Genomic DNA, 19,847 nt, shown 5'->3' on the forward strand with positions numbered 1-19,847 from the left:
AGAACTGGAGTTCTGAAATAGTTAACTTTGTGCTTTGCATCGTGAGCACCATTTAGTATCTATCATTGCTTAATCATTAGATTTCTCAGTCCGTTGATGTGGGTTCTTTCAGCAGAGTTATTATAGCATGCTGATTGCACTTTAGTTTAGGATCTGGGGGAAAATACTGCTTTGTTCAGAATCAATTCAGCCTATTCAAATGCCTTCTATTAGTCATATTATACTGTATCTTGCTGGTGCTCATTACCATCTCCACTGAAATCACTTTGGGCGGCATGTAGCATCTTGACATTTAACAGCAGCACAGTCAGTAGAGATATCAGCCCGACTCGTACAAAAAAAATGAATCTCAGAATAAAGGTTCATCTAGCCTAGCATCCTGTTCTCACAGTGGCCAACCACATGTCTAGTTCAGAAGGAAGGAATGAGCACAAATGCACTCTCCCCCACCTGTGATTCCCAACAACTGGTATTCAGAGACATACCCTCTCCGATACTAGAGATAGTGCAGAGCCATGACGGCTAGCAGGTTTTGATAGCCTTATCCTCAATTAATTTGTCTAGACCCTATAAGAAGTTTAAATCCCATAAGACACATCAACTACTGCACGGAACTGCATACATAAACATTCAGCAGAAGCCCATCATTTCAGCCATTTCCATTTATTACTTTTGAGACATAATGAAATTCTATTACGACAATAGGCCTGTCTAATTCATAGCTCCCTGGCCATTCCCTGAGTAACATGTAGCAAAACATGCAAGCCTAGTAGCTAAGCAGCTTTGTAAATCATGTTTTAGTGGCTCTTCCCAGTTAGACTGCAGTACAGGGTCGCATGCTGCATACAGCCCAAGGTCTGTGAGTTAAAGAGGGATGCAGTATATGATTTATATATTCATACTAATATAAAATGATAGTGTCATTAAACAATTGCAACTGAACATTAACATTCAATCCATGCTAGCTTTAGCATATGGCATCAAACTTCAAATTAATACTAACTTGTCACAGGCATTTTCCCCCTGCAGCCAGAATCACAAGAGTGGTTGTCTGAAACGGCCCAAGGTTGTCTTTAATTTTGTTACCAATTTCTTGTAATTCTCAACCGCAAATCAAGTATAAACCCTGTAACCAGAAAATGAATTCTGAACATAAGGGTGCCTTTTATTTACCAATAATTTTATATTCCCTTAATAAAAAATGCTTCGGCTATGAACAATCAAACTATAAAATTACTTATTTGAACTCTTAAGATTGTAAACATAAAGCCTAACTATGTAACTGCAAATGCAGTTCCTTGACTGGGCTTTTCAGAAGTATTGATGAGACTTTTGACTGAATGTATAGAGACTGAAACATTTACAGCTGCATTAATTTAAATATAGAATAACTATCACACCCATCAGTCCACAACCTGTCCTTCATATGATTGAGAATCTGTAACAGAAACTTTTGTTACTTCAATATATAATCATTTGAAGTGAAATTTGATGTAACCTAGTTCAAATGGTTAGTGATGTATGGAAGTGAGAGCTGGACCATAAAGAAGGCTGATCGCCGAAGAATTGATGCTTTTGAATTATGGTGCTGGAGGAGACTCTTGAGAGTCCCATGGACTGCAAGAAGATCAAACCTATCCATTCTTAAGGAAATCAGCCCTGAGTGCTCACTGGAAGGACAGATCCTGAAGCTGAGGCTCCAATACTTTGGCCACCTCATGAGAAGAGAAGACTCCCTGGAAAAGACCCTGATGTTGGGAAAGATGGAGGGTACACGGAGAAGGGGACAGCAGAAGAGGAGATGGTTGGACAGTGTTATCGAAGCTAACAGCATGAGTTTGACCAAACTGCGGGAGGCAGTGGGAGACAGGAGTGCCTGGCGTGCTCTGGTCCATGGGTTCATGAAGAGTCGGACACGACTAAACAACAAACTATATAAAAATAAATAAATTAAATGCCTAGTAGCACTTTAGAGACCAACTAAGTTTGTTCTTGGTATAAGCTTTTTTTGACTTTGTTTTAATTGTTGTAGCCCACCCTGGGACCCTAGGGTGAAAAGCAGGTAATAGATTTTAATAATAATATCTTATATGAATGTATGCATTGAGCAAGCAATGGATCGTGTTTATATTGTTGTTGTTGTTGTTGTTGTTACTGTTGTTCCCATTATTATTATTATTATTATTATTATTATTATTATTATTATTACACCACCTTTTTCCCTATCAAGACTCTAGGCAGCTTACAAATAAAATCAAGAATCACTGGAAACATAGAAAAAAAACTATCATTAAAAAACAAGTAAACATGAACAGAATTACAACTTGATGCGTAATTAAAACATACAAATAGCTACAATAAAAACAGCACAGCACCAGCCCTTTCACTGTGTCACTTCTTCCATACAGAAGAGTGTCCCAAAGACAAAAGTCGTACCAAAAGGTACATTCAGGCGGTGAAGTCACACAAGTCAGGGCTTGGGTGGAAGAATGGGAACTAAATTTCCCAGAAAGCTTGCTTCGCTTAAAAGTAAATCTGTTTAGGGTTGGGGAGAAAGAACAGAAAGTCCCACTGTTTGCTACAACTTTCAGTAAGTGGAGGGGGCACACTCCTATATGCTGTTAATATACACGGGGGGGGGGGGGGAGTCTGCATTCTGCTCTTAAGCCAATAAAAGCACTTACACAAGACCTAGCCTGTGACAACGATTATATAGGAATATCTCCAAGCAATTGCCTTCTCCTCTTTGAGTCCATCTCATACTTTTTTGACCACCATGAGTTAGGAGAGATAAAAAGAAAGAGCTCTAGGGTGACATAAGATTTGGCATGGTATCTGCATATTTTTGTATCACTCATGCATTTAGCTTGAAGCAGCATCACAAATATTATGCTCATCCAGCCACACACTTCAGAATAATTTCTTTAAAAAGGCAATAAACAGTCATAACACAAATTAAGTTCAATAAGAACTGCAGGCACAGCGTGTCTTGAGATCGGCCCTTGTTTGACTAGAAAGGCGTCTATAAACAGCTTTTTTGAAAATATGAAATTATTTTTCTCAAATTTAATTCCGTGCCATTGCTGAGATAAAAGGAGTGCTCTGTATGGTGCAAACATTCTACTATTCTAATAGTACACTCCTGTGCATGTTTACTAGGAAGTAGGTCCCCCTTTGTTCAACATAGCTGACTTGCAGGTAAAATGTGTAGGACTGCAGCCAAAATATGAAAGAACTCTGGAATGAAACAGTGCTGTAAAGGAAAATATCCAAAAAGACAGGTCTGAAAACATAAATTTAAATGCTTTAAAGAAACATAAGCAATAAGAATCACTACCACACAGGTATTCAAAAACTCTTTTCTTTTCTTTTTTACCTTGCAAGTCAATGCTTGAAAGCTGTGAGATAGGCAGACATTCCTGGCCTCCTGTGGCATTAATGTGCTAGTGACAAGTCTGCCCACATTGAAATCTCTTTTAAAGCGAATTCAAATGTGATTTTGATAAAATACATGCTTTTTATTGGTCCTGAACCATGCAGTCTCATTATCACCTAAATGTATGACCATGAAAAAAATCTAGATAAAAGCAAGCTGTAAGTGGCCCCCCAATGAAATGTGAATGCTATTTGCTGGCTTATTGTTCCCTTTTGCTTTCAGGTACAAACCTCTAGCCTATGCTGAACTTAATAATACATCACTTGGTTAGCTAAGCGTGACCATCCCCTAATTAGGCCATCACTTTTTATTATGCAAAGTGTCACATCATGTACCCTGAATTCTACAGCAATGAAATAATACAGACCAGATCAAGACAGACTGGAAAAAAACAAATCAAAACACAGTGGCATTAAGCATTTCTCTTGGAATGGTAAGTTGCATGTAACTTTGTTCTGATGTATTTGTTTTAAGGAAAAGCAGCTGTGGTTGGTGACAGCTTGAACAGAGAACCAGCAGGACACGGGGGTCGCTTAAATCAATCTCTAATACTATTTTCCTGCTTAAAATACTGTTTTCTGTTGCTTTTTTCCCCCAGAAGCAAAAAGATATGGGAACCCCAAGCTCCACAGTAAAGGGCTATTGAGCAGTAAAACAGCTTGAATGAAAAGACTAAAGCAGCCCTTCTCCTCAAGTTGACTGCTTTGCATGCCAAAAACAACAAGAAGAAGCAAATATCGGAGGTATGTGCAACCAGATATAATGTCTATTTTGGCTCTAGCCTACAGAAATGTAAGTCATTCATATATTTACAAACAAGCATAATGAGAGAAAAGTGCAAAATTAAGACTTATACAAACACAAAATAGCAACTTGGAACCATGAGAGTATGGACTACTAGTAGTACTTGTAGTAATGCTCTGAAGAATTTGAAAAATACACTATGATTTTCAGTCCTCAACCCACACCAGGTCCATTGAGCACTTCCTGGCCAGCTCGCTGGTCTTTCCTTTTCTCCATACTTTTGGAAATTTACCTTGTCCAGTACTGTGATACAAGTTTTAGAATGGGTAATCATAACATAAAAAGCTGTCTTATCCTGGGTCAAATTATTAGTCCACCTAACTCAGTATGTCTACTAAACTGGCTGGCACCAGCTGTCTAGAACTTCAGACAGGGGTGTCTCCCAGAACCGCCCTGGAGGTATTGGTGATTGCACCTGGGGCATTCTGTATGCAAAGCATGTGCTCTACCACTGAATGATAGCCTTTCCCATAGAGTTTAACTAAAACTGTACACTTGAGCATCCTTCTGTACTTCACACCAAGGAAGTTTATTTACCCTTATTAGTGATGACAAAGGAAAATTCTCCCCCATATCCAAATGAATAAAAGGTATTATTCAGGCTTTCATGGTAACTACAGTGGTTCCTCTGGTTACAAACTTAATTCATTCCGGAGGTCCGTTCTTAACCTGAAACCGTTCTTAACCTGAGGTACCACTTTAGCTAATGGGGCCTCCCACTGCCGCTGCCACGCAATTTCTGTTCTCATCCTGGGGCAAAGTTCTTAACCCAAGGTACTACTTCTGGGTTAGCGGAGTCTGTAACCCAAGGTGTTTGTAACCCAAGGTACCACTGTACAGAGTCGCCTATCCAGGTGGCTGAACTACTTGTTATTAAATACTGCTTTGTTCTGCTGATGGGATGGAGAACCAGCGGCCTTCCAGATGGGGCCCTCCAGCCCCAGCCAGCATGACCAATGGTCAGCAATTATGGGAGCTGATGTATAGCAACATTTTTGAGGATCCAAGGTTCCACACCCCTGTTCTACTGTACAGTGGACTCATTGGCATGGGAAGATATGTCATACCACTTTCCAAGGGATTCTTTGGAGACAAAGAGAAAACAGTGACAGTAGTAAAGTAAGGAACCCACATCTTTCACATGAGATCTCAGGTGACTCCAGGAGAAGCCCTACCACTAAAATATTGAAAAATGAATGCTGACCAGGTGGCAGGACTACATTTATAAAGCCCGGGGGGGAGGCCACAGGATGCTTAATTAATAACATCAATCCATTTATTTTTACTTATTTTTTGCTTAGCAATTTCTCTCTGTTATTCAAAAGTAAATTCTATCATTTGTTCTAATTGTTGGTTGATGACTCATTGTGTTATACAATCAGTCAATTGTGCAAGAATGATGTTTCCTACATAAGTGATCACAAATCAAAGTCCCATTGCTTCTAAGAGATCAAATAAACTATTCAAATTAACCTACAATTTTCAACTCTTTTAAACCAAAGGAAAATAATCAAGTTTCAAAATTATTCAATCTTTTTCCTCTACGAACGGGAAAGAAAAGAAAGCATTAAAATGCTATCTCAATTTTTAAACATTTCTTAGATTAACATGTAATTAGGCTTAATGAAATAATTTTGTATAGTATATTGTAGGAAACCATGGCTGTCATTTAGTCTCCACAAAAGTACCTATAGCATCAACAATTGTTCAAGCCAAATATATATATATGTCAAAATAAAATTTAAATGAAATTTCAGGTACCAATACTTTTATTTATCTACACTACTTCATACTATCAAGATGGCATTGCTGGCTAACACATCACACTACTAAACCATGATCTGCCAAGACATGCACAACCAGAAAGGACCTGCTGTGCACCACAGGTTTCTACACTCCTCACCACTTCATGTGTCCAGGAGCAGGACTTTGTTAACGCCCTCTCCCAACCCCTGCACCCCAGCCTCCCTTGAATCTCAGCTAGTTAGACTATCTGGACCTGGAATTATAACTTATAACAAATTATTGTTGGTTTCAAAGCAAGAGTACTTCAAGCCATTGTTTCTGAAGCTGGCATATTAAACTAACCAGGGTTTGTTATAAACCTGGATTCCTGTGTGGATAATACAGCACACATTTCTTTTTTTAAAAAGCTGCCCAATTCCTCCTCTATGTGTGGGGAGAGTGGGGATATATGAGCCAAAGGCTAACAGTAGCTCCTTCCTTCTCATACACATCTCACTAAGCCAATACAAATCAAACCAAACAGAGCAACTAGAAGTGATACAATACTAATCAAATCAAAGTTGCAATTAACTTTTTTTCAGGTGACTATCCCTACACAGCACATATTTGCACTGATCTTCAGAGAAGCTAAAATTAGTAGATTCAAGTGTTTTCAGGGCATTGATTCCTCCCCCTTAAAATATAATGTACCAATAGAGAATGGTATTGCCATATTTTAGAATGTTTAGAACATTCTAACAAAAATGATTTCCAAGAAATCCTTATAAGTTGTTTGAACGCAAGAAGCAAGCCACGATCCAAGTCCCAGCCACTGACCAGCAGTGCTTTACAGAGGAGTGGGACCACAGTTGCCTCTGTAGCTCGGCCACACACAATGGCCAGGATGGGATGTCAGGATGGGGGGAAGGATAATCGCAGTGCAACCAGGCCTCCCCCTCACTGCCTCCAGAACACCGTTTTGAGGGCTTCTGCTGGTGGGGATCCCCCTGGCAGCACTTTTGTCTGCATACATGTTTGGCAGGTAGAAAAGGAAGTCCCACGCTGGCAAGAGGCTGGCAGAGCTGGGCCTGGTGACACCTTTGCCCATTCCACCATCACCATCCAACCTGCTACAAAGTGAGTTTGGAGTGCTCTGCCTGGCTACAATCCTTAACACACGTACTAGGAAGTAAATCCTACACAGTACAGTGGGACTTACTTCTGAGTAAACATGTACAGGATTGTTTAGTATGAACTTTATTGAATCCTACCCCTACTGCTGCAAATTGCTATTTCAGTTCCAACTACTTTTGATTACTGGAATTACTTCTTGTATTTATACAGCATATACATTGGTACCTCAGGTTAAGAACTTAATTCATTCTGGAGGTCTGTTCTTAATGTGAAACTGTTCTTAACCTGAGGTACCACTTTAGCTAATGGGGCCTCCCGCTGCTGCCGCACCGCCGCCTTGTGATTTCTGTTCTCATCCTGAAGCAAAGTTCTTAACCCGAGGTACTATTTCTGGGTTAGCGGAGTCTGTAACCCGAATCATCTGTAACCCGAGGTACCACTGTAAAACTAACATGATATAATTTTGCTATTATTTTTACTAAATGTAAGTCATCTAAACATGCTAAATCATATGTCCATTTTGAATTTTCCACTTCAAAATTTTCCAGAACTGCACCACAGACTATTGTATGTATGAGTTTGAGTATTGTAGTAATGGCATTAAACTGAGGGGGTTCGTTAATGCAATCAACCCTTCTTGCAGTTACTTAAAACATTTGATATATATGTGAAGCCTGACTTTGTAAATTGGTGTAACACATGACTGACTGCCCTGTCACTGCATGCTCTGGAAGGCTAAAATTTGAATTTCTGATTTGTCAGAGGCAAGGTGACAAATTATATGAACAATGCTTACACACATTCAGAATTCAGAATTATGTATGGGTCTCCATTGCAATGTAAATTTTTTTCAAAAAAAGAGATTTGCCTTAGCCCAGAAGAATGCAAGACAACTGAAGACTGCATGCCCATTGCTGCACTTGCATTATGACAAAGTAATCAGAGCAGATGAAGTAAATGCCCAACCACAGCCTAGGGACTCCAGTTTCCATAAAAACAGACTGGTGTCATGAATGGATTCTGATCAAAGCCTGTCACACTGCTGTGTAAGGAAAACTGAATCATGACATGCTAGCATGAAAAAAGAAACAGATAATGGGGAAAAAACCTCAATGAGTCAAATGTAAATTCAAATGTATTTACCATGGGTTCTTCCATGGATGCAGAAAGGGGATCTCCTCTGAGCTCTGCAAATCTCTGATACAACCCAATCAAAGATATAGAACACTACTGTTATAAAATGAAGATAAAGTTACAGAGGTATATTTTGTTTATTTAGTTTCTTTAGCAATTTAGGTGCAGCTTTTCAGGATTTTGATCCTCCCAAAGCAGCTTAAAGTAAAAAAAAAAAAAAAAAAAAAAAGAGTCACATTAATATGCACAACACAAAGCAATACAATACTTAACTCATGGAATAAAAACAACCAGGCAGTCAATGATAAGACCATATAGAACAACAGAACCAGCCCCCTCATTTGTGGTACAGCATACCTGCTTGGCTTAACCAACGCTAACTGGAAAATAAAAATATTTATGTTTTGTCTAAAAGAAATCAAGGAGAAGGTTGAATTCAGCTCCCCAATAATGGAGAGTTCCACCGCCAAAATCTAGTTGTAGCTACTGATGGATCCACAAGCAGGCCCTCTAGGCCAATCTTAAAGTCCAGCCAGGTTTACATGGATGCGGGTTGTTCTTCAAATAACCTGGTCCCCAACCATTAACTGCAATAAAGGTCATAAGCAGCACTTTGAATTGGAAAGAACAGCCCTGTTTACGAACGATTTGGTTTATGAACTCAGCAAAACCGGAAGTAGTGTTTGCGAACTTAACCTCGGTCTAAGAACAGAATCCGAACGGTGGAAGGCCACCGGCAGCGGGAGACCTCATCAGGTAAAGCGCACCTCGGTTTAAGAATGATTTCAGTTTGAGAACTGACTTGCAGAATGGATTAAGTTCATAAACCAAGGTACCACTGTAGAGCTCATATTATATTGGAGTAATATACTCTGAGCACCTTGCCCCAACCAACATCAGGGCTGCAGTATTTTTCACTAGCTGAAGTGCAAGTATGCTACTCAAAGCCCTTCTATACTAAGGCTGTAGTCTATGCATACTTATTTAAGACTAATTTCTATTGAATTCATTGGAACTAACATGCATAGGATCAAGCTGTGAGAATAAACTAGATCTATCGAATGTACTGTATGCAAACTACCATCATGCAGAACTATCCTAACATGTTTATTTGGAAGTAAGTCTCTAAGCACACATTGTCTTACTTGCAGATAAGGATGCTTAAGATCCTTACACCACTTCAAAGGGCAAGCTGCAACCATAAACAAACAAACATCCAAAACAGAGACACTTCGAGATCCTTTCCTGTGCATCTCTGTCTATATCAGTGCAAAAACACAGTGCTCTTATCAAATGGGGGCACTTAGCAGCTTCTTGAGACAAGCCCTTAACTGAGCAGATTTAGTCCCAGATAATAGTGAAGTTGGACTTCACAACAAACATATTCTGTTAGAGAGCTACGCAAAATAAGATTGTCTTCCTTTGAAGAAAACCGAGATATTTAAATTGTATTTCAATTACTTTGCCATTTTCAAATGTTATTATGGGTACACAATCTTGTATGCATCCATTATAAAATATTCTGAATTTATAATTTACAAATCTGTTGCTTCAAATATTGGAAAAAATAGTAAGAGCACGGATATCTCTAGATTTTCAGACTTCCAGTCACTTCACTGAGAAAACTCAGTTTCCGACAGCATTAAATTCAATCAGCTAAGACATGCACACTGAGAAATAAAAGGGAAGAGGCTGCATTCCAAAACACACCTGAGAGCCCAATCCAACACATACTTACACATGCTTAATTCTGCATAGGACCAGGCTACTACTGGAGACAAAGTTCACTGAAATAAAAGGGACTTGCTTCTGTGTAAACATAATTAGGATCTGGCTGCACCTGTCTGCCAAATATTACTGTATATTCTATATACGCATCTCAAAATGGCAATTCTCCAAAACTCTACAATATTTGGCTCAAGTTTTGAAAATACTATACACATATTCTTCATTGCATTCAGAATATTCCAGAGGACCTTGTATGATTACTCACCTAGAAGAAAATGGAAGAGCTCTGAAAAAGCACTTAAGAATATACTCATAATTTGGAATGTCTCCTCTTAAAACACTGTATCTGACATAAAGTTTTATTAGTTCCCACATGCATCAGAAAGTGTTCGGAATTAATTTTATATGAAAAAGCACAAAGATATGGCACCTAGTGAAGTGGCATTCTTTAATATCACTGAGGTAACACATCTGCATTATCTTACAAAGCAAGGCAAGGCAAGTCTTCTTTGTTTGGTAAAAGCATCTTTAAAATATCAAAAATGAAGGCATCTCTGAAACAATGGTGGCTAAATGCAAACGTTTCTCAGCCCCTGACCAATCGATTTAGAGGCCTAAACATTTTAAAATAATGCTTTTCAAAATGATCAGCAAAGACAGGAACTATTCCAAACAAACAACTTATCTTCTCCACATATAGCCAGGATCCTGAATATACGTTCAATTGAAACTGATGGTACCAACTTATGTTTTTCAGACTGTTTTTCTTAATACTTTCAGTATATATTTTAAAATATGCTATAGTATGTTGTTAAATTGGTAGGTACTTCAATAGTACAACCTGATCCTATGCAAGTTTGTTTAAAAGTAAATCCCACTTAATTCAATAAGACTTACTTTCCAGAAAGTGTGTATAGGATTGTAGCTTTAAGCATAATTACACAGAAACAAAGTTTCATTTTTCAAAAAAAAATTGAATTTGCTTCTACAGAAATGTGTTTATCTTTGAGATGTATAGTCAACACCTCCGGTTAAATGCTACACATATCAATTAGATAAACAACTATCTCTTGAGAAGTCTTGCTGGGTCAGTTGCATGAAATTTACAACCTTTTTTTCCAAGTTCGCTGAGCACTTTTATTGCATACTACTGGAAAATGTATGTCTTCAGTCTCTGCTTTTCTATACAGCATTACTCAGTTGATTTAATTTGGTTTTCCACATCCCAACAACCTTAGCACTGCAGATTATGCAAGAACAAACTTTTTCCATCATTACCATATGCATGTGCAAAGCATTTCAAATTAAATAAATTTTAGATAGATGTAGGAATGGCTTTCTCTCCAACCTAAGTAAAACTATTTTGCATTTGGTTAAAAAAATGAAAATATACCACTGCACACTTGTTGTGCCTGGCTGTGTTAAAGAAACCACAAAGTATGTGCCCATGTAATCGAAACATTACCATTTTGAAGTATTAACCACACGGAACAGCAAACATGCAAAACATCTAACTCTGACCACATATTGAACTACTCAAATAAAGCTTGGTGGGATAGGGGAAGGAGGAAAAAATTTCAAGCTGCATCTTCATTTACACTCTTTTAAAATCACCATCTATCACTATTCAGTGATTAACAGCATGGCAAACAAAGCAATCCATTTCTTGCCCAAATCATGAATTAGGATGGAAGGCAACTATTTCCCAGGCACTGGAGGTCAGTAACACCAATAATCATCAAACCCAAATGAAAACAAATACCAACTGTTTTCTTATAGTCAAATCTTTGTCCATATAACTGAAAACTGATAGGTAGGAGACACAGTGCATTATTTGGGCATTGTTAAGGAGGAAGACAGATGTTGGATATAAGGGGGTGGTGAGGTGTGCATGTGTGTTTGTGTGTGGTGTATCTGGTTGCAAAAAATGTCTCAGGCTCAAGCCTGATAAGGTAACAAGCTTCAGAGGGATGCTGCTGCTGCTGCTGCTGCTGCTGTGTCTGTCTCAAAGACCTAGTGGGCAATAACAAAACCCCAACATCTTTCTCTCTATCAAGTCCTGGCATTGTCAGTTCCTTAACCCCATCAAAGAGTCCCTGCCTGTGAGATGTCTCTCACAGGTTCCACTCAGGTAAGCTTCCTTTATGCACACAAACCATGCAATGACCTGTGCACAATTAGTACAGTTTTGCATCTATTCAAACAGCAAAAGAATACCTAGCTTCATCTTCATTTCATCACTTACAGCTCTGCAGCTAAGGCTCAAGAGATCTTATTTGGGGAGAGAGGGAGGGGGGATCTCGGTAATGTAATTTACAAAGAGTGGAAACGCCTACAAGGAGCTAAAGTACCTGCACTGGGGAGATGTTCAGTTGTTCACTTCATCTTCCGTTGACAAGGAAACCAAACCGCACTTCATTCTCCAGGAAAACCTTCCACTGCCATCATTTGAAAATGTACTTATTTGTATATATGTGTATATCTATCAACATTATGATAATCATCATAACATTATCTCGGTATAAAAGAATAAAAAAGTGAAATTTTGGAAAGGAATTATCTTTGGCTTTTTCTCTCTTTTTTGCAATATAGTATTTTTTTTAAGGGAAGTGGGGGTGTATTTAAAAATGATCAACAGTACCAAGCTGCAAGAAAAGTTTCACATTATAACCGGGCACCAAAAACAGAAAAAGAAGAAAAACGGCTGATTGCAACCGGGTGTCCAAAAAAAGGAAACAAAACGAAAAACAAAAACCATTTAACAAAATTAATATCTTGCTTAGTGGCTTGCACCAGTATTGCAAGATTACAAACTCTTTGTAAACACTGCTGTAAAATGCATTTTCAAATCTCATATATATACAAAAAATAAAAAAACCAAAACAACATCATCAAAAATCTCTGCAAAACAGAGTTTAAGCAACATGCCCATTTCTCACCTCTTTGGTTTTTTTTAATAAAAAAAATATGCATCATAATTCACATCGCTTTTCTTTCTTTCTTTCTTTCTCACAACAAAACCAGTTGCATATGTATAAATACGTATAATTTATCTGCATTTACGTTATTGCTGGACTGGCAAGTCTATTTCTCTCGCTCGCTCTCTTTCTCCTTTCCTCTTTAGGCTCCCAGTGACTTCCAGTTCCAGCAACACCTTTTGCTCCCAGTTTAGTAAACCATCGCATGCTAAGAAAAAAAAAACTTGTCATCAGAAAAAGGATCAAATCCATGAAAACAAAGAGGTTAAAAAATAAAAAAGCAGCAAAAACAAAAACAAAAAAAAGGAAGAGAGAGGAAAAAACAAAAACAGGACGAAAAAGGAGGACAAGAATGTCAGCGGAAAGGTACTCACCGAGCGGGAGTAAAAGGAAGGAATAAAAATGCGAGTTACTATAAAATACAGTATGGCGGTGGAAGAAGGAATGAGGCGCTTTTTGCTCTCTCTCTCTCTCTCTCCCCCCTTTTTTTTTATTCCTCCCCCTCTTTAGTCTCAGCCTCAGGCAATTGCCACGTGATTCGGAGCCAGGCTGACTCGCAGGCAAAAGGGGGTGGGGGGGGAGGAGCAGGCGGGGAAGGGGCAAACCCCACCGGAGGAGCCCAACTCGCTCGCACGGCAGCAGCGGCAGCGGCAGCAACACTAGCGGCGCCAGCGGAGGAAGGAACTGGAACCGGCAGTAAGAAGGAGGAGGCGGCGGCGGCGGCAGCAGCAGCGAGCAGGAGCAGCAGCTCTTAGCTTCGGCAGCCCTGCGTGGCGCTGGCGGCAGCGGCAAAGAGCAGCCCAGACAAGCAGGTGCCCCGCGCGCCGCACTAGGCAAGCGCACGCGCGCGGAGAGGAAGAGCCGCCTGTGGGGAGGGAGGCGCGAAAAGCAGCGCGAGGCGGGGGGAGGGGGGGGGGCGAGAGAGAGAAAGTGAGTTTCCTCACGGACGTGAGGAAGCAGCTGCTCTGCTTCTCTTTCTCTCTCTGTGTGTGTGTGTCTGTCTGTGTATATATATATATGAGTGTGACAGACAAACGTAGGCGAAAGCGCGCGCGCGCGCGCACGCACACAAAAAGCCACAACTTGCCGCCGCCGCCACTTGCCCTCAAAAGTTACTCCTGTCCCTCCGCGCTCGCTGTCCCCGCCTCAGCCAGGACAAATTCCTGAGGGAACAGCACACACAAAAACACACACACACACACACACACGAAAAGGGTTTCTTCATATTTGCGCTGTGTGTGAGGGAAAGAGAGACGAATTGGGCCCCAGCCAACGTCACACCACAAGAATACACCTTTCAGACTTGCTTTGGGGTCTCGCTTTCCCTTTCCAGTCTCGCGTCATCATGGCTCCGCTTCCCTCACCGGAGGAGGGCTGCTCGTACGTCCATGGCGTTGAGCGCCTTCCTCTCTACTGCTTGTGAGGAATTTGAAATATTGCTGCTGCTGCTGCTGCTCCTCGCGCCCCAGGAGAGCTGCTTCCCCGCCCCCCGCCCGGAAGTTTGGGTAGGGACCTAGAGGGAGCAGCTTTGGGGAATGGGCTTGGATGTGCTAGTAGTGGATCAAAAGCACCAGCTGAAAGGGATGAGGAGGGTTCAATGCAGCATCTTCTGCAGCTTTGGAAGCCCCACCTCCTCGTCAACCACACATGCAGCTGGTAACATTGAGGGACATGCACTCTGCACATGCTCCGAGTAAAGGCAAGTGTCCACATTGAAATCTAGGGTCTGGAGCTTGGAGCCGGTGGGGAGGGGGAAAAAACTGGTGCTGAAAATATTGGTAAGCATCTTCTCTCTTCCTGACCCAACACCTGCATTTCTCTCAGGTTGCACACATGTCAAAGAATTTTGGAAAGGAGCGATGTGCAAAGTCGCTGCAAGTTGTGCAGCGGGATCGAGGCCCAGTGCTGGGGCAAAATTCAGTGCCAGTTGCAGCAGCTGATGGGATTATGGCAGCAATCCTAAACAAATTTACGAGGAAGCAAATCTCATTGTGAGCTCTGACTATTTCCAAATATATGTATATTTATGACTGGGCTGTAAGACCACTAATCTGCAATTTTAGCAACACTTACGTAAAAGTGCCATTAAACTCCATAGGAATTGTAGGTGAATCTATTGATGATTGGGGATGCCAGCCTGTTCTTTTCATTGATAGATACAATTTTAATTGCTTCCTACAGGGGTGACATAGTACGCATGAAACATTCAGAATGCTTGAAAATTATAGCATACAGTTAAATCATTATTCAATAAAATTACTCTCTTACATAATCAGCCGCTATCATGCTCAACAATGGACTGATTACATCATTTTGGTTGGTTCTCATCATATTCCAATGTAATTATTTTTAGTGTTTGTAAATTATTCAGTTACATTCCTAATTCATCTGCTCCCATGTAGATAAGTACTTCACAAACTTTTTAGCTTAAATTAAATCTTTTTTACTTCAATTCCACATTCCCCACAATTTTTAAATCCCCATTCTCCCTAGGAAATGACAGGAAATAATAGCAGCCTCACCTCTCTACCCAGTGCTGCTTAATGCTTTCTTTATTATTGGAGTTCAAAATGTGTACTAACAAAAGTAGTTGGTTTCCTCTTTTTGTAGATTTGTTATGGCTTTTTGCACTGCTCCCAGCTGCTTCCTTATCAACTGAGTTTGGAAATCAACAGCAGTGTGCTACACTTTATAATAAATAGGTGTGCATAAAGTGATACATATCAAGGTATCCTTATGAATATGTAAACCTTCTAGAAATTAGCAAATGCTATTATATTGAAAACAGCAAGATGACTCTAATAGCAGAACTATGTGGTATTCTAATATATATGACAAAAACCTAATTTGCATCATGCAATGGATGTGAATCTGTTAGATGTCTACCTCATATGCCTGTTAGCACCAAGCAGTGCATGGAAAAATATAGCTTTATAATGTAATATTTAAAGCCATAATACAATATTAAATATGTTAATAGCTTCAGTCAGTGGGAGAACATACTCAATAAAATACTATCAGTGACATGCATTTGTGTGTCTTGATACGAAACTGCTACATCCCCCCACCCCACTTTTTTTTTAATTTATTTTTTGGAATAGCAATGTTATTCTATACACACATCTATATAGGAATGATGTTTTGGGTTTTTATACAATTTAGCATCTAGAATACTTATAACTTGAAATATGTATTTGCATAACTTGCAATCCTACTAGATAATAATTAATAGGAATTCTGCTACAAATGTTTATAAGAAGAGGATTGCAGTCTTGCACCACTATTCTGTACCTTAGAGCTTTCCAATCTTTTCATGTTGGTGACACACTTTTAGACATGCATCATTTCGCAACCCAGTAATTCAGTTTTACTAGCAAACTGGAGGTTAAACGCGGAAGGAGTGTGGGGAGCGTTCGCGCAACACACCTACACACTGCTGCCAACACATAGTTTGGAAAGCTCTGCTGTTGCTGGTAATTGTGAATGCATCCACCTCTGCATGGCTAGGGCACGAATTACAGAGCAAGAAGCAGAAAACTAAATAAGAAACCTTCAGGGATACAACCACGGAACACTGAAATTTCTCTTCTGATGTATCTTCCCAGCAACATTCATCAGCTGTGAATGCAGATACCAAAAGTGTGCCAAATGTGAGCCCATAGGAAATGCTGCCAGGAATGATACAGCATCATGCAGTGCCTGATGAACCTCACAGCCAAAGAGCTCTGCTGTTCCAGTTCCTTGGGAACACAGCTTCAACTTGGTACTCTACATCTAGGCACATCTAAACCCATCTTATGCCTACTGCCTCATAATAGCTTTCTAACTGCAGATGTGCATATGTCCACTGTCACAGCTGCAAGATTGTACCTTTGGTCGTTCTGAAATTGTTTCTATTCAATGCAATGTAACTAGGTAAAGATAATATTCTGACACCATGTGTGTATGTATGAATAGGCAGGCAGACAGACAGACAGAGAGAGACTTAGAAACGGCTTTGTTGAAGGCTTATATAAAGGTCTGGAGATAACACTGTGTTTTGTTCTGTTGGAGAACAAGTGTTAGAAATGACAGCAAGCGACTACCATTTCTCAACCTGGCTCATACAGTTGAGAGCTGAAGAGCTGAATTTGCAAGTTTCTAATGGTTTGGACCAACTGGGAAAGTTATGAGAGAGTAATGCTGGTCCATAAGAAATCATACAAAAGACAGTGTTTTCCTATTTGTTATTCAAAAGGTGAAATCGACAGTGTGGAGCTAAGGCTGATGGTCTGGCAAGTAAACTGCCCAGCATAGGTCAAAAGGCACTGAGCAGCTGTGGAATGTAATGCTCCTTTAAGATCTGTAGAAATACGTTTCCATGCACATTGAACATTGCCAGTGAACAGTCCCACATATTTCTTTTCTGAAATATAGTTGTTGTGGGCTCTTGAGCAAGCCATGCATCATGAGGCTTCTATATGAATGTAGAAGTGGAAGCCTTTGAAAATACGCATATTCTATTTTTTATTTTTTTTTATTCTCTTTTCAGATCTCATCTCCGTCTCACAGCATAAACTCACACTTTCTGTCTCTGGGCTTTTGTGCTAACCACTGAGCAGCTAGAATGTTCGTAAATATTCCATGAAATTACAGCACATAAGGTGGACTTGTTTCAGTAAACTGATTCCAAGTTTCTGTAACACAGCACATTAACGTTTAACTATAGAAAGCTGGTGAACTGACAGGACAGGTAACATCCAACATGGGTCTTTCTCATGAGTTGTTCTTTATTGATTTCATGAGATGTTTCCTTCTCCGTACTAGCAAAACTACTCAGTTATGGTGTATATCTCATTCATAGATCTATGACAGTGATAACTTTCCTAAAATGGCATCCACACATAAACAAGTTTAAAAATAAAATATACAGAACTTTATGGGTATGTTTTTTGTTTGCAAAACATCTTTTTTCATTTCCTCCTCAAGCATGCAATTCAGGCTTATGAATACCCCACATTCAAATAACTGAAATGTCTCACACCTAACTCAAGTCCATGCCAGCTTCAGCTTCTTTGGAACCTGGGAACTTCCAGTCTCTTAACCTTGCTCAACACTTGGGTAGAGCTGTGAGAAGATAGGTTTCCAAAGTAATCTGAATGGTAGACTTCTGAATAGATTTATAAAAAGCAAAGGTGGGCAACACTGGTCTACAAGATTAAAAAAAGCAACTCCCAAATTCACAGTTGGGCTAATCAAAATTATACAAAATTGTGGAAAGTTTTCAAGTTCTCCAGAATTCTTCACCAGGCAAGATGTTACGTAAAGCAGGAAAGGCGGAGGAAATAAAGGATGGATGGATGGATGGATGGATGGATGGATGGATGGGCGGACGAGCGGCAAGCAGGCAGGCAGATGTGTTAAAATTAGGTCAACTTGTAGACTTAGTTCAAAGATTGAGTTCTTAGACTAGATAACACACACCCCATGGCACTGCATATATCAAATCTTTTTTATAATCGGCCACTTGTTCTTCCTGCTCACTCTTCTCAAACCTCTGCTGTTGTTTAAAACCACAATTTTTCTCTGTGCTCCTCCATCCCTGCTTTACTGAAACATCTGCTTTTTAAAACCACCACTTTTCCTCTTTCAATGTCCCTCCCATCTCATTCCCATACCATGGCCATTGGTGTTGTGCAACCCGCCTTCTCTTTTGCTCCTCTACTCCAAGCTGATTTCATGCAAATCCAGGATTGTGATGCAGCACTACAAATCCTCTACTGAAGGCTGTGCAATGACAGCTTTACATTTTTATGTATATAGGAAGAAATGCCTCCTTGTAAAAAAAAATGTGAATGTGTGCCCCAAATCTTTTCAGATTGAAAGTAGTGCTTTTGTATGTCAGAAATATTTCCCATCATTCCTCAATTGTGATAATTATTTTTTGCTAACATTGTTATCCTTATTTTCTTCTGTTTCTGCACTCTTCTCCCCCCTTCCAATTATTGTGTTTTCTTCCTGGATTAATCACATTCCCAGCTAATTGGGATTATATAGCAAATGAGATAATATCCACATTTTATATAACCAGTCAGGTGTGATTCTGCACTGATGTTCGTAAGAACAAACAAAGCCAATTAAAATGAGTACAATGCTTATTGAATAGGCAAAACACTTTAGATCCCCTTAACAACAGCCACTAAAAATTGCAGATGCAGGTTTCTTTTAATGTTGTCAAAACGTTTTTTTTTTTTTAAAAAAAAAAGCACTCCATTTTGAGCTTCCTTTTATGACTCTAAAGATAGATGCAATTTTTCAAGCCGTAAGTGTTCGATAGTTTTCCTTATGGAAGTATGATAGAAGTATGAAAAACTGCAGTAAAAGAATTGGACTGCATAGGTTGAGGACCAAATAATAATCGCATCTGAGGACGCAGGTTTCTTAATAGAGAAAAGGGCAAGTCAGGAAAAAGAAGAAGTATTGCTTTGAAATTGAGGAATTAGCTCTGGCAGGGCAGTTAAGCAAGAATTAGTTGGTTAAAAGGTTAAACAATTTGCTAACTTTTAACTTTGACTACTTAAAACTTTCAGCTGCCAACTTTTAATTTTTGTCAATTTAAAAAAGGTTAGCTGACTTATTAAAGTATAAATTAAAGGAAAAGTAATAAAGAAACTGATTTCCCCAAAGTTTTCCTTAACACAGCCACTGTCTAGGACCCTATACAGAATTACAATATTTCTTCATTGAAGCTCTAGAACTTCTTATTTGAAAGACAGATTATGTCTTCCTAGGGGTATGCTCTCATGCAGGCAGTGTGTGTGTGTGGCTGCAGGAAAGGAAGCAAGCACAAATAATCAAATAGATTGGGCCCCAGTAAGAGTGAGAGCCATTTTTGCTGCTAATTTTACAGAATATATAAGTAAATGAGC

General features: G+C 39.5%; 1 protein-coding gene across 3 annotated transcripts in view; it reads right to left on the reverse strand.

Moving 5' to 3' along the window:
- Positions 1–13,772, reverse strand: part of RALYL (RALY RNA binding protein like) — a 260,680-nt gene extending 246,908 nt beyond the window's left edge. Inside the window, exon 1 of one of the 3 annotated variants that reach the window (XM_081874665.1) lies at positions 13,025–13,772. The gene's annotated coding sequence lies outside the window, so the exon portion shown is untranslated. Of the gene's footprint in view, positions 1–12,312; positions 12,800–13,024 lie in introns of those variants that run through there. The other 2 variants (XM_081874663.1, XM_081874666.1) reach the window with 2 other exon arrangements.
- Positions 13,773–19,847: the final 6,075 nt, after the last annotated feature.

The sequence above is a fragment of the Podarcis erhardii genome, assembly GCF_964252035.2.
Source record: "Podarcis erhardii genome assembly, chromosome: 8".
In the NCBI taxonomy this organism is placed as follows: domain Eukaryota; kingdom Metazoa; phylum Chordata; class Lepidosauria; order Squamata; family Lacertidae; genus Podarcis; species Podarcis erhardii.